A 13,636-nucleotide genomic window follows, 5' to 3' on the forward strand; every position below is an offset into this window, starting at 1 on the left:
CAGATGCATATTTATTCAAGCTCACTTTTGTTCATGTGATTTGAGATTTGTTTTGGTCTCTTCAGTATTACAGTAAGGCTAGCCCGTGCACTTGGGGAACTTTCAAATTCAAGAGAACATGAGGTCAGCAGTTGACTTCCACAAACTACCATGTGTGGACTCCAATGAAATAAGCCTATCAAGTGGAATTACACTGGATTGCTGCAGTACTCGTACTGAAGAGGGTTCATTAGTGAACATATTTTTGTGCTATCTTCATACCAGTATGTGAAGCTGGAAGACCTTGAAGAATTCTCATAAAAAAAGGACATTCACCAGAAGATTTTGCATAATCCTCAATTCTGCAAGTGAAAAAGAAATATCTATTAATAGTGACTCACAGCTTTTATGAGAAAGCTACATGCTTTTTATAAGCACTTAAGACAGTTACGTAGAACAATCAGACATTTAAAATGCAACTCTCCATGAAGGAATTTTTGATCTATGAAAAATAGATGTACTCTATTTTTTCACATCACAGAAGGTGCAATCATTCACTTCTGAGCACTACTGAAAGTGAGTTCTCTTTAAGAAATTTAGTAGCAAATGTAAAAAATAACACAAGAATTTTTGAGGTTGATCGTTAGCATCTATGATTAAAATGATATGTTTTATTTATTTTGTTAGATGTTCAATATTTTCTATGAATTTATAAATACTTAAAAGCCAAAGCCAACTTTAGATGCATTACAAATTTACATGATTCATACTCATTAATATACATTTAATTGATGTACAGACCTTTTATTTTCATAATGCAAATACAAAATACTATACAATGATACATTTTTATTGCACTGTAAGGATAGATGTGTATGTTTAAATATTGTCTGATTTATGTTAATTAAAATAAGTTTTATTGCAAAGGTCTCACTTGAGAATAGTAGAATAAACAAGAAATGTATACTGTCTGAGCACCAGAACTGCAGTAGTTCTCCCACAAACCAGTGACGACCACCTGATCACCTGATCTTCCCTTGGCTACAGAAGATGATAATATGTTGGAACTTTTTGTTTTCTCCCATGAAATTTTATGACTGAATTCCCTGTCAAAGTCTGCCTTATTTTATATAGTATTTCTACAAAGCATTCCACAGCATATATGAAGAGGTAATACTAAACATCTAATGAATTTCAACATTTTATAGTGTATGTATTTTCCTCTGCCATGAAAGAAACAGAACATAAAACCTCCAACAAAAACCTTTAACTCAACAAGTTTGTAAAGGCTGTGTACCTTCACAATTTGAATGAAACCTTCATAGCAAACACCAGAAAATAATAAAATGTATATTTTAAGAACTGTCAAAGTCCTAGCCATTTCATTTGAAATGTATACGTACTTTGTAGTATGCAGATGAACAGATGCATGAAATCCTTTTTAAAATAACTGCTGTCTGGGGAAGGGAGGAGTTGAGGGAGTTGGATTGGCAATAAGGGTGATGAAAGGTGGTGTATATGGCTAGCAAGTCCCTCTGTTTGTGGCCTGCCCTTGGCAAACCTATCAAACCCTTCTGTGCACTTAGACACTACACAGCTAGAAGCAGTGCCATGCTGTATTCCACTGAAGGACTGAAGGAGTATCCTGTCAGCCTTTCCAGTAGGCAGGAAGCCACTCCAAAAGCACTGAAGGAATTACTAACTATTGTCAGTTCAGAGGCAATTGACTGATTTTAGAGAAGGGACGTTTTGAACCATTCCTCAAGAATCACAAGCTGAGGAGAGGTGGACGATGGAGCAGTTCAGGGGCTGCAGCAGCAGGAGCCTTAAAGCAGGTAAGAAAGGAACAGGTGACCGCTCCAGTTTTTACCTGTTTCTGTGTTTCTCCTTCATCTCCTAGCTGATGATATTCGTGATATACTACTATTTGTAGTTCACTGCTCTTTGTGTTTGCATCGTGCCTTTCTGTCAGTGGTGCCCTCACCGTACTTGTGTGTTCTCCCTTCCTCATTGGTATCTGGGTTAAGTGCTGGGGCAGCAGGCAATTCCCTTTCCTAATCCCCTTTATTTTATCGATGTTTGTATATTGCCAAATCTGGTGGGGCTCAGACCCTGCCTAGGAACATCCAGACCATACCAATATCTCAGTAATTATAGTTGGATGGAGGGTACGGGGTCCTTGTCGATCTTCCAGGGATTTGACAATCATTACTGAAGGTTAAAAACAAACAACAACAACAACAAACCACTCTATCCTCTTTCAAAGGAAACGTGCAAGTAGAGGGTGAGTTACCTGCCAGATGTGTTGTTTTCCTGGCAGCATTACACTGTGTCTCCATATACATGAATCTATTGTAACCAGCTGTAATTTGCCACCTGGTGTTAATCTCTTCCATTGCATGCAGGCTCCTGTGCCTAGTTCAAGGAAAAAAACTACTCTGGCTCCATTAGAGGAAAGCTGCATCAGACCTTCAATATCTCTACTAACAAGCTGCAAAGAGGATAGGAGAGGAAAAGTAACAGCATATGAATCCAGAGAATGCCTTCAGGAAGGGGGTAAAAAACTTTCTTCATAAGCGTAGGTAATGTTCTGGGTTGTATTAACGAATGGTAAAAGCAGTTAATCTGCTATAAAAATGCCTGCTGAATCATCATTGAAAAGATGTGAACAATATGATTAATTCCCTGAAATTCACACTGCATCTTTAATGCCATTACTTGGAGTGTAGAGCTGTGCTAATCAGCCCTCTGTATCAGCTAGATTTATGCCTGTATTGCTGTACAATAAATTCACTTAACGTAAAACAGTAATTTGCAGCCACTGAATGCAGCTCTGTTCATTCTCTTCCCCATCTAAATTTTCCTGTTGCCAGGGACAGATTATAATTAAAGAAAGTCTGGAACCAGCATGCCTGATCCTCACCCAAGTTCTCTTCCCACTGAGTGTCTCAGTGGATTACATCCCTTTTGCTTTTTCAGTCTGGCACCCAGGGTTGGAGCTCTGCTGGGGACAGGAACCATGAGTTTACTGATGTATTGATGGTCCTTGACCGTGGAAGGGGAACACTGGAATAAACTGGAAGAGTATGTTTAAAATTATTCCCAATTTCAGACAGTCTGGCAGTCTTATACAGAGTCTACACTTTTCCTTTATTCTTGGTTTAATGCTAATACAAGAGTGAATTCCAATGTAGACATGATAATGGAGGGTTCTTTTATTCACCTCTGGGGCTTTAATCTTACAGCTTGTTTTAAAACTGAAGAAGGTTCAGCAATTGAGCATTAAATGAACCATTCAGAATCGTTAGCTGTTTTTTGTGTTGCATATTTTCATTCAGGCAATACTGCTGCTAAACCTAGGTATCAATTTAGTTGCTTCCAGGTGAGTCTGGAACTATTATGATCTGGAGAAGAAAAAAAAAGTTGGTACTTCAGCAAATTGCCTGAGATGAATATCTTGGTCCCTTCAAGGGATAGGTATAAAATTCTGGGTAATAACTGCTTTTTACAAAGGAGAAACCAGGCAGGTATTATGCATAGCCAACTTGTCACAGGTCTCAAGCTGGATTTCATACTAGTTTTCCCAATGGCTCTATATAAATTAAAAATCACCCAAAATTAAATAAATGTCTTGGTTTTTGTTTCAGTGCTTTTCTTGGTAGCTGCCTCTGCTTGTTTCAGTGGAGACATCATTGATATGATACTTGAGAAAATGTGTCATGAACATGAAGGAATTCAAGCAATGACAAAGCCTTTCCTACATGAAAGAGGAGAAAGGATAATAAAATTAACTATCTACTAATCCCTCACAGGATGCTCAGAGACAGCACAGGGAAACTGTAGCCAGTTGTGTCTCTGTGAGACCAGAAGGGTTTGAGTCATGACTCTGAGTGGAGCACTCCAAAATGAAGTCTCAGAGCTATTCACAAGCTTCAAAACAAATAATCTCTCTGCTGACCTGTGACATCATGCCTCCAAGGTACAGTGGTCCCGGGGTGCTCGTTAAATGATAGTGAGATGGATTGCATTTCATCCTTACATGATGTTAGGATGCAGAAAACAAGCTTTTAAATTACTGCCATGTCCCTCTGCAGCCTGTGCTGCAGGTTCAGAACAAAGGGGATGTCCAGGTGCTTCACATATTTTTTTGTTTTGCTGAAGCTATGGTTCTGTAGGCAAAGGATTTCTTTGTTGTATCTCCACTAAATGTTTTCTGTCACTCCTGCTTTGAATGTTACTAGGGCAAAGTGTCTCGTTTTCATTTTCCTTATTTAACATCTATAAGGATCTCCACCCACACTTCCCAAGCAAACCTTAGTGAATTCAGCTTTGCAAATCTTGTCTGGTTATGTTAGCATCCTCTTTAACAAGCAAGCCAACTGAATTAGAAAAGGCCAGAGGATTCAAAGCCACTAAGCAAAATGGGCTTGAGGCGTCTAAATGCATCTGAGATCCTGCACCTTCAAGCCCAGCCTGTGGAGTAACAGTAGGTCTTTCTCAGGCCAGGGAAAGGATTCTCATGTTTTGATCTTCCATTTTTTCCCTCTCAGCTTCTTTGTCTTCCATTTTTCTTCCGACGCTATTTGCTAGAAGTACTTCCCTCAACTTTCACAGGCTGTGGATCTCCCTAAAACACACAGCCCTAAAACTAGGACTAAATCCTGCCGTTCAAACAGACACTTGCTGCTTGCAACAACTGTTACCACAATGCAGTCTTCTTTTTCTGATACAACTTAAAGGGAAAATACCCGATATTGGCTGAAAGCCTTACATTGGTAACAACAGACAGGAGAGTGCATTAGTTAACTGAAGCAGCTTGTGAGCAGTGCACTGCTACTGCATGCAGTGTGGACGTGTATGCAAGGTCTTTTACATTGTTCTCCCACACACAAATGGAAGTTCAGGAGTGTTTGTAGGCATCCCTGCCTCTGGGGTTATGTTAGCAAATACAAGCAGCCTTGGACACTTGTTGAAATTTGAATCTCGCCTTTCTTGGTTTGCTTGCTCCCCCCCTCGAGTGGCAAGAGTCATTGCTAGAGCTAAAACTACCATGGTAATTAACAACTAACTTCATCCTTTAATCACATAGATTTTTCTTGAGGTCGAGGAATAGCAGAGTGATGTATAGTTTTAGAGGGGAAGTGAGGAAGGTGATTGCCTGGCTTTGAAATGAAAGGAGGAATTTAGCAAGTGTGCAATTATTCAAGTAAGAAGTTGGTCCTGTCTGTCTTTAATATTCCTGAGTAGTATTTGATGTAAATCCTTCCCTAGAGTTCATTACATTAGCTCTTAGCTCAACCTGAGCACGCTGAGTGCCAAGTTCGGAGTGCAACGCATTTTATAACCAAGCAGGACGATGTCATGCTAGTGATCCTGCAGCTCCCTAGCTCCTTGGGAGGAGGCATGGTTTTGTCTTCAGCCTGAAGATGAAATAGAAGATGTTTGACCAAATTCCCTTACTGTTTTCAACACAGAATGTGTGAGTATTGCTTTTCCACCAGGAAATGTCCCTTTTTGCCTAAATTAGATGTTATTTTGCTACTAATATTTTTCTTTACATGAAATTTTTCCTTTATAAGAAAATTCTTTTTTCTTCATAGATCTCTGAGTGCTTTACAAGAAGATCCCCATAGCCCTCTTGCAAGTGGGTAAAACAAGCTGCAGGGCAGCACAGTGCTTTGTCTGCATCCACCCCATGGGAAATCCTGGCCTGGAGCTGGGGGGTGCTGGGCTACTGCTGAGGGCTCTGGTCTTAACCGTGCTGACTTTCAAAAAAAAATCAAGAAGAGAAATTTAGAAAGCAGGTGATTTCGTAATGGTTTGCCACTGCCACTTTACAGAGACACCGGTCGGAGCTCCTGAGAAGCCAGAAATCTGCCCTCCCTCGCCACCTTCGCTGAACTTCAGCGAGGCTCACAGGAGAGCCCATAGCCACCACTGCGTGCACACCGTGTCCCAGCGCCTGTCCCCAGGGGTGGGTGGTGCCAGCTATTTCAGACACTGTTTACCGTAAGTAAGACTGCAATGATACAGGGTGAATGTAAGTGCTAAGAACCAGGCAAGGTGCCCAGCCGACACACAGAGCCAGTGCCTGGGCTCGGAATGGCATGCATCATATCAGACAGTTTTGGGGCATAGTGAGGGAGAAAGCACCCAACTGCATGAATAGACAGTTCTCAGGACATTATCAGAACAGAATGAAATTCTCCTCACCATGCAACCAAGCCCTAAAACTGAGCAGCCTCTCCCAGCCCCTGAAAATCCATGCTGGCAGACTCAGTGCAAATATGCTGTCCCCTGCTATGACAAATTGCTGACAAGCCAAGGTCAGAAAGCAGAAAGTTTTCTGCACTCTATCATGCCAGGAATAAAAAGAAAGAAAGAAAGAAAACAAAAAGCCTTGTTTTAAAATAAACCGTTTTAATAAGCAAATGTTCTTTTGAACCACCGTAGAGTACAAACCTAACAATATTTGTTAAGTAATTATCAGTGACATATTTAAGTCTGGCTCAGTATGTATTAGCAAAGTGGTATTTGTGCTGCTTTTGTTGTAACAAGACTCAATAGTGTTTCTAGAAGGTGACCTGAAAAAAGGGTTTTTCTTTTTTTTTCCACTTAGTGTCACACAGAAACATCTGCTGAGCAGCAGACCCGCCTCAGGACTTTCAAGAAAAAACCTTCCTAAGGTACTGATTTCAGTGAAATCATATTTCTCTTTCATTGGCTTAGTTCAGTTCATGTTCTGCCTCTGAAGTGTTATTTTTTACCCATAAATCCACTTCCTTTTATCACTATGGCTTTCTGAATTGTCTGCCCCAAGACTGCAAATGCAGCCCTATTATTATAGTCTGTATCTGAAATGCCACAGTGCCGTGGCTGAATAAAGTTCAAACACATTCCACCTCTTCTGATCAGCTGCTGCTCCCTGAGGTCTGGCAAAAACTATGCTCACTGCTATCCTTGACTACAGCAAGGCTTTTTAGGGGGCTAGGGACCACCTCACAGGACTAAAATCATGTGAGGCCCTGGGGAGGTTGGAACCACAACGGACTTGACCCAGTCTGCCAAGATACGCTAGCAATGTGCAGAAAGCCACTGAGGGACCAAGAGGGCACAGCACAGCCTGAAAGCTGATGGTTGCTTTATGACATGCCGCAAAAGAAAAAAGTAGTATCAATTTCTAATTTAAATTGACCTATGTAAATTTATTTGTATTTTTGTTTATCCTTTGATGTTTGCTTATTTAACTTTTGTAAGAGCCAGATATTAACTCTAGGGTTAATGCATAGACAGAGGAATGCAAAGCAAGAGCAGTCTATAACCATTGTGTTGCTGAATTTAAAATGGTTGTTGTGAAGTTCTACACTGGGAACAAAGGCTTTATTTTACATCTGATGGGTGGTGAGGAAGTCAGAGTGCTCCTTAAGTGTCCTTTCCTGTATGTCAATACATGTTATCTCTTTGGGCCTGCTCAGAAATTTGGGGCTTAATAAATCATTACCATAGACCACACACTTCCACCTCCTTCTCTCTGCCATTGTGGGGTGTGGGTGAGGCGGAAAGATTGTGCTCTGTGGGACCCAAGGGGGAAAACTGCAGTTTATAAATCAGGCTTGAGCTACCCTGAAGTCATAGTGAGGCTCTGCAGGCAAAAATGCCAGCTAGGCTTTTATCTGTATGCCATGGCATCACAGGTCGATACCGTGACTTCCTTCTCTTCTTTAAACCTTTCATGTCAGAGGAATCAAAGACCCCTACCTCCAAATTGCCTCAAGTTAATAATAGCATGAACAGTAGTTAGCCCAGGTTTGAAAGAGGCTTTGATTAGATACTGCTCTTTGGTGAGCCATTTGAAAGGCAGTAGGCAGTGTTTACTTTGCTTGGAAGAAAAGCCTGATGAGCAATTTGCTTTTCTTTTGCTGATGCCAAGCAGAGCTTTGTTATCCCTGGAATATGGAGACCACAGAAGTGGTTTATGGCTACTGCTCTTTACTGCTGGCTATTTCTTTGCTTTGTGTAAGGATAAAAACTCATGCACGAAGCCCAGCGGCCTGGCCTTATGCGTGACAGCTGCTTCTGTGCTGAGCCTTAGCAACCGCCTTGCCCCTCAGCTTGCTCTCCCATGGCTGTTTTTTCCTGCCTGGGACTGGCCTGGGAGGCTACAAGAAAGCTTTATAACTCAGATTATAAATGGTGAGGGCTTTCAATGTCCACTTCATTAAGCTTTTTACTACCCGGGGAGCCATGAGGCCTATCTGACCCTCAGTGCGCTGGCACATTAACCACGTGTACTCCTGCAGCTGTCGGGTCAGTGTGCAACAGAGGCAGGAGGTGCAGAAGGGTCCGGGGCCCCTCCTGACCATGTGTTTTTAAAGCCTGCAACTGGAACACAAGGAATTTTGTTTTAAGATCAAGAGAAAATCAAATGCCTCCAAAATACCTCCAAACAAAGCATCTCAGATGCCACCATTGGCCCAGCCCTACATGCACAGTTAGTGTCCTCACGGACTGGGGGGAGCTGCGGGCACAGGGGCTGGAATAAATCGGGAACTTGGCCAGCGCCTGGCCCTTCTGCCACCAGACAGGCGCTATGCGACATGGCAGCGTTTGGAGAGGGCTGTTACGGAGAACGAGAAACGGGTCGTGCGACACTCAGGGCTGATCTGGCCGCTGCATTTCAGCCCCGCGGGGCTGCCGGCACAGAACTCTCTTTAAAAACAAATAAATTAAAATCACGGCCCCATCCTAAAAAAAATTCGGGTCCCCCGGGCAGGGCAGCTCAGGGGGGCGGAGGCAGAGCCCGCTCTGTTCCGGGCCGGCAGGGCCCGGCCCCCGCCCCCGGCGCGCCAGGAAGTGGCGGCGGGGCCCGGCCCTCAGGAAATGGCGGCGGCGGCGCCGGCCGCGGGGCGAGGCCGGGCGGGACCCGGACCCCTCACGGCGGCGGGGGCCCGGCGGCACCGGGCGCGGTGGGCAGAGCCCAGGCCTCCCCCCGCTCCGCTCCCGGCCTCCGGGGGCTGCCCCGGCCCTCGGCGAGCCCAGCCGCCGTGACGGGTCCCGGCACCCGGCCGCCATTTCCGCGCTGCCCCCGGACCGCGTGCCGCCGGCTGGCGGAGGAGCCTCGGTGCCGTGCCAGGTGAGGAAGGCGGGCGCTGCTCGGCCCCTCGCTCCGGGCTGGGAGCTGGGGCGAGGACAGCAGACCCCGGTACCTGCCGATACTGAGCACGTCGGCCTTAATGCAACCGAGGGGAGATGCAACAAAAAAGTCAGCGGTGCCTGCTGGGCTGCCCAGGGACCGGCTCCGGGACAACTGCGGTGCTCGGCAGGGGGAGCGGGAAGCAGGGCGCTGCCTCTGCGCGGTGCCGGGCTGCCCGGCGGTGCTGTGCTGGTGAACGATGCCGGTACCGCTGGGAAACAAGCGGGCTGCTGCAGTGCAGCTGGGCCTGAGGGAAGGACAGGGAGCTGCCTGCCAGGGAAGGCAGGCGGGCTGTGCGGCCAGGCTCTGGAGCCCCCTCTAGAAGAGAACAGTCACACCCTAAGACTGCCCCGAGTTTCCTACAGAGGTTTAGCTGGAGGACTAAGAAAGTGGAGCCAGTGACATTATATTGACTCCACTGATACTATCCTCCTAAAATAAACGGTGGAAGAACAAGGCCTGCCTGTGAGATAAAGTCAGGACCTACTTCCTCTACCTACAAGGTTTTTTTTCATGGTAATCACAGCAGGTTAAAAGGCAAGTGTTTATATAGAAAACGCGGGGTGGGTTTGATTTGAATAGAACACACCACACCACGTTCTAGGCCTGTTGTTGCACTTACGCTTCTGATGTTCTCACCAGTGTTTGCTCGCAGCCCGTGGGTTCCTTTGTCCGTGGCTCCGGGACTGGGTGATGAAGGACACGACACGCTGAAGGATTATGGTAACCAGTCTGAAAATTAACTGTGTTTGTCATAATGGGTGTTTAGCCCTCATCATTTGGCATAAACCTGTTAACCAGTGCAGCCTTGCAAAAGGGCTTGGTGCGATGCCCTCCAGTGGCAACAATGTGTACTGGTATTTTAAATCAAGAGGGGACAGAAGGGAATTGGAAAAAGCGATCCTAAATATTTGATACCCCTAGATGCAAAGGTACCTTGGGTCTTAGGAGGTGGTTTCTCACAGAGGAGGAAACCCTGTTGTTTTCTGCATGAGACCAAGACTCCTGAGTGTGGTTTCAAGTCCCTGTTGTGCCACAGTCCCTGTGTTACCTAGTCTGTGCTGCTTCTGTGTTATTACAGGATACTGGGAGAACAAAGTGCCTTGAGAGAACCCTGGAAGGAGTGCCTAAAAGCAGTCCAGAAAACAAATCACTTTGATTTCTTGCAGAACCCTGCTATTGACTTAGCCCTCTGGTCAGCACAGAAATAACTGTGCTTAGAGGGAGAATGAGTCTGGCCAGCTTGGTGATTTCAAGAGATGCTGGCAGCTTGCAGCAAAGTCTCAGATTCTGTTTCTTAATCTCTTCAGCCAGCTGTGGTTTTATTATATTTTTTCTGCCTTGCTCTCTGCTGTTCTGCACAGAAGCCTACCACAAACCAAATATGATGATTCTAACCTAGGTACAGAAGGCCAGGTCAGCATTGCCTTCTGGTCTTTTTGCCCACCATAAAGGGGTTTGGGTGTAACTTCTTCTAAGCCCAAGAGCCTCTGGGCAGCTCCTGCTGCTGCAGCCTCTGCAGGGATGCGCAGATCACTGCTGCAGATTGGGGCCAGCCTGTGGGAATCAAGTGGCCGATACCAGAGCTTTAGGCATGAGCCCCCATCCTTCACTGAAGACAACTTATTCTGTGTGCCAGCAAGTGCACGTAATGAAATGAACAGAAAGAAAAATGCCAACAGGTATCAGGAAGAATGTGTCTCGCAGCACATAACTCATCAAAGACAAAGGCAACTTGTTTTTTTACGGACCTTTGTCCTTTCATGTGGTCTAGTTCAGCAGTGAGCCAGTGTCTGTAGATAGGCCATGGATGAGAAGAGGTTTTGCCTCATCTGAGACCCCTTTCAGTTGACAACACAGCTCTCCAAGGCGAGCACTTTATCCAGGTTTCCATCTAAACAGAATACGCTTGGTGTTAGTCTTCTCTGGCGTGCTGTGCAGGACCTGTTAGTGCCTTCTGGCTTTCCTAAGGGACTCCCCTTTTACTCTGAAGCACAGCTTCCAGCTTTGTGCAGGGTTTGGCCCTTAACAGATGTTTGGCACGTCTCCCTGTCAGGTGGACTTATGCAGAAATACAAGGTTGATGTGAACATGCCGAGGGAATGGCCTGAAGCTGCATCAGGGAAGGTTCAGGCTGGGTGTTGGGAAAAGGTTCTTTACTGACAGGGTGGTTGGGCACAGGAGCAGGTTTCCCAGGGAACTGGTCACAGCACTGAGCCTGCCAGAGTTCAAGAAGTGTTCGGACAACTCTCAGACATTTAGTCTGATTTTTTGGGGTGGTCCTGTGTGAAGCCAGGAATTGGACTCGATGATCCTTGTGCGTCCCTTCCAGCTCAGGATATTCTGTGGTTCCAGCTTGGGTGCATTACTGCTCAGATCGATAGTCCCTGCAGTGTAAATGGTGGCCTTCTTGTAAAGGACACATACAATGATGATTTACAGTGACAGTTTTAAAAAATTGAAACTGTTCATGCCTTTTTCTTCGCTGAATAAATATTTAAGTGACAAGGTTAGGTTTCCTAAGAGAGGAGATGCTTGGGTTACAGCTGACAGGTGAATCTTTTATTAAACAGAAACATGCAAACTCATTTCCTATCCTGTTTTCAGCCTGGCAGCTGATTATTGCTTATTTATTCTTTTTTTCAGATATTTCTGTTGCTGCCTTAGCAGTCCTGTACCATCCCTGGTGATGACCACTGAGTCACGCTCTGCTAAGCAGGCTGCTCCTGCGATCTCCAGCAGATCCATCGAGCTGGCAACATGATGACAGAGCTGTTTGGTACCGTTAGAGTCCCACTTGTGCGGTGTCCAAGTACCTCATGTTTGACTCATCAAATGTGTCCTTGCGGCATGCCTGTGAGATGATGGTGAAGCCCCTGGGACCCAAGTTACGGGGCTCTTATACCATCTGAGGTGGACAGCTAATCCTGGTGCCAGAATACGGAGTGGTTTGAACAGCTGGGACGGAAGCTGTTGGTGGGGAGTGGTGTGGTGGGGCTGTTCACACCATGACTTAGTGCTTTCAGCAGAACCCTTTGGTTCACCTGGCAGGCTGTCTGCAGGAAAGGTGTTCTTGGTGGGTGGGGGTTCAGACATCCTAATACCCCTGCTCTGACACTTGTGTGGTTTACTTTCAGATGTCTCCCTCTGATTGTAAAGAAGATTGTGGTGCTCGATTTTGGCAGGTAAAAGTAAAACATGCTCCAGTGGGTGGAAGTTGGACACAGAATCAAGGTACACATTTTTATCCAAAGGGAAAAAAATAGCGTTAAAACAACTTGGGGTGTGGTGCTATCTCACCACTGGCAGAGCTGTACACTGTAGCTGCTGTTCTCTGGTACAGCCTTACAATGTCAGCAGGCTCACCTGGCCACCTTGTGCCCTCTGCCTTGGTGGTGGTTGCTCGCTGAGTCACCTGTCTCTAGCAGACACGCGTTGTTGTGCTCGCTGCAGGAAACAGCAACTGAAATTCTCTGGACTGCCTCACAGGAGGTGTGACAAGGTAATCATAACAACCCTTTCTGCCTTGGAAATCTGTGAATTCCTGGTAGGCTATGAAGCTATACTTGCATAGTTCAGTGTTGCTAAACCCATCTTCTTTTGTGGCTTGCAAAACAAATGGATATTCAAGAGACTAATCCTGCCATAGCAGCATATTCAGCTCCTGTTTGCATGTTTTTCTGCAAAGCCTGTTTTGGAGAGACGCATTTCTTCTCTCTCAGCCGTTTAGGAAAGAACAGACAAGCTTTTGGCACACAGTTTACACCAAGGCTCTTTAAATTTTGCCAGGCTCTGTTTATTCACATGGACCCTGTATATTGTAGGGACTACCTGTTCCTGACTAACCCCTAGAATGGAAATTTCAAACCAATGACTTTTGTAATGAATGTACAATAAATTTATGGAAAAGCTTCTTTCTGTGTTAGTGAGTCTTGCTTGAACTCAGGTAGTTTTGACATCCACAAGTGAGGCTGCTTAGAGCAGGACGAGCCCGCTTGAGGGGGCAGTGCCTGTCTCGTGTCTGGAAATGAAGTCTGAACAAGGACATTTCAGTTGAGTGCTGGACTGCTACTTCCAGCCTACACTGGAGCCCCTAGGCTTCTGGGATACGGCATCAGAGGTCAGAAGTTCTCAGTGCTGAGGGGAGAAAAGATCAGTGTGTGTGGAGGATATACCAAGGCAGGGGTGAGCATGGCCATCAAACAAACAAGAAAGCTAAAAAAAGGTGCTTTAGACTTTTCTATATGGGCAACCAGTCACTGCAAAACACCTCCATCTGTTTTTGTTTTTGTTTTTTCCCTTATAAAAAGCATTCTTACAAAATGTTTCTCATTTATGTAAAATATTTGAGACTAGGGCATGGTTGAGTATTTCAATAAGCTTCACAGTTTCAATCCACTCACTGTGTATGGTATGCACTAACAGTTCACACACAAGGGAGGCGTTTTTGATTATCTCGTGTCA

General features: G+C 45.2%; 1 protein-coding gene, 1 long non-coding RNA gene and 1 other non-coding gene across 8 annotated transcripts in view; all 3 read left to right on the forward strand.

Moving 5' to 3' along the window:
- The window catches only part of PDE8A (phosphodiesterase 8A), a 172,617-nt gene extending 171,276 nt beyond the window's left edge, over positions 1-1,341 (forward strand). For all 6 annotated transcript variants that reach the window (XM_035554820.2, XM_050713071.1, XM_050713070.1 and 3 more), the window contains one exon: positions 66-1,341. The gene's annotated coding sequence lies outside the window, so the exon portion shown is untranslated. The remainder of the gene's footprint in view (positions 1-65) is intronic.
- Positions 1,342-8,970: 7,629 nt separating this feature from the next.
- LOC118252014 (uncharacterized) lies at positions 8,971-13,086 on the forward strand. The gene is made up of 3 exons (XR_004780017.2): positions 8,971-9,112; positions 9,815-9,895; positions 11,819-13,086. It is a non-coding gene; the product is annotated as an uncharacterized LOC118252014 (long non-coding RNA).
- On the forward strand, positions 9,546-9,676 carry LOC118252064 (small Cajal body-specific RNA 15). The gene has a single exon (XR_004780037.1). It is a non-coding gene; the product is annotated as a small Cajal body-specific RNA 15 (non-coding RNA).
- Positions 13,087-13,636: the final 550 nt, after the last annotated feature.

This window comes from Cygnus atratus, chromosome 11 (assembly GCF_013377495.2).
Source record: "Cygnus atratus isolate AKBS03 ecotype Queensland, Australia chromosome 11, CAtr_DNAZoo_HiC_assembly, whole genome shotgun sequence".
NCBI classification, from domain to species: domain Eukaryota; kingdom Metazoa; phylum Chordata; class Aves; order Anseriformes; family Anatidae; genus Cygnus; species Cygnus atratus.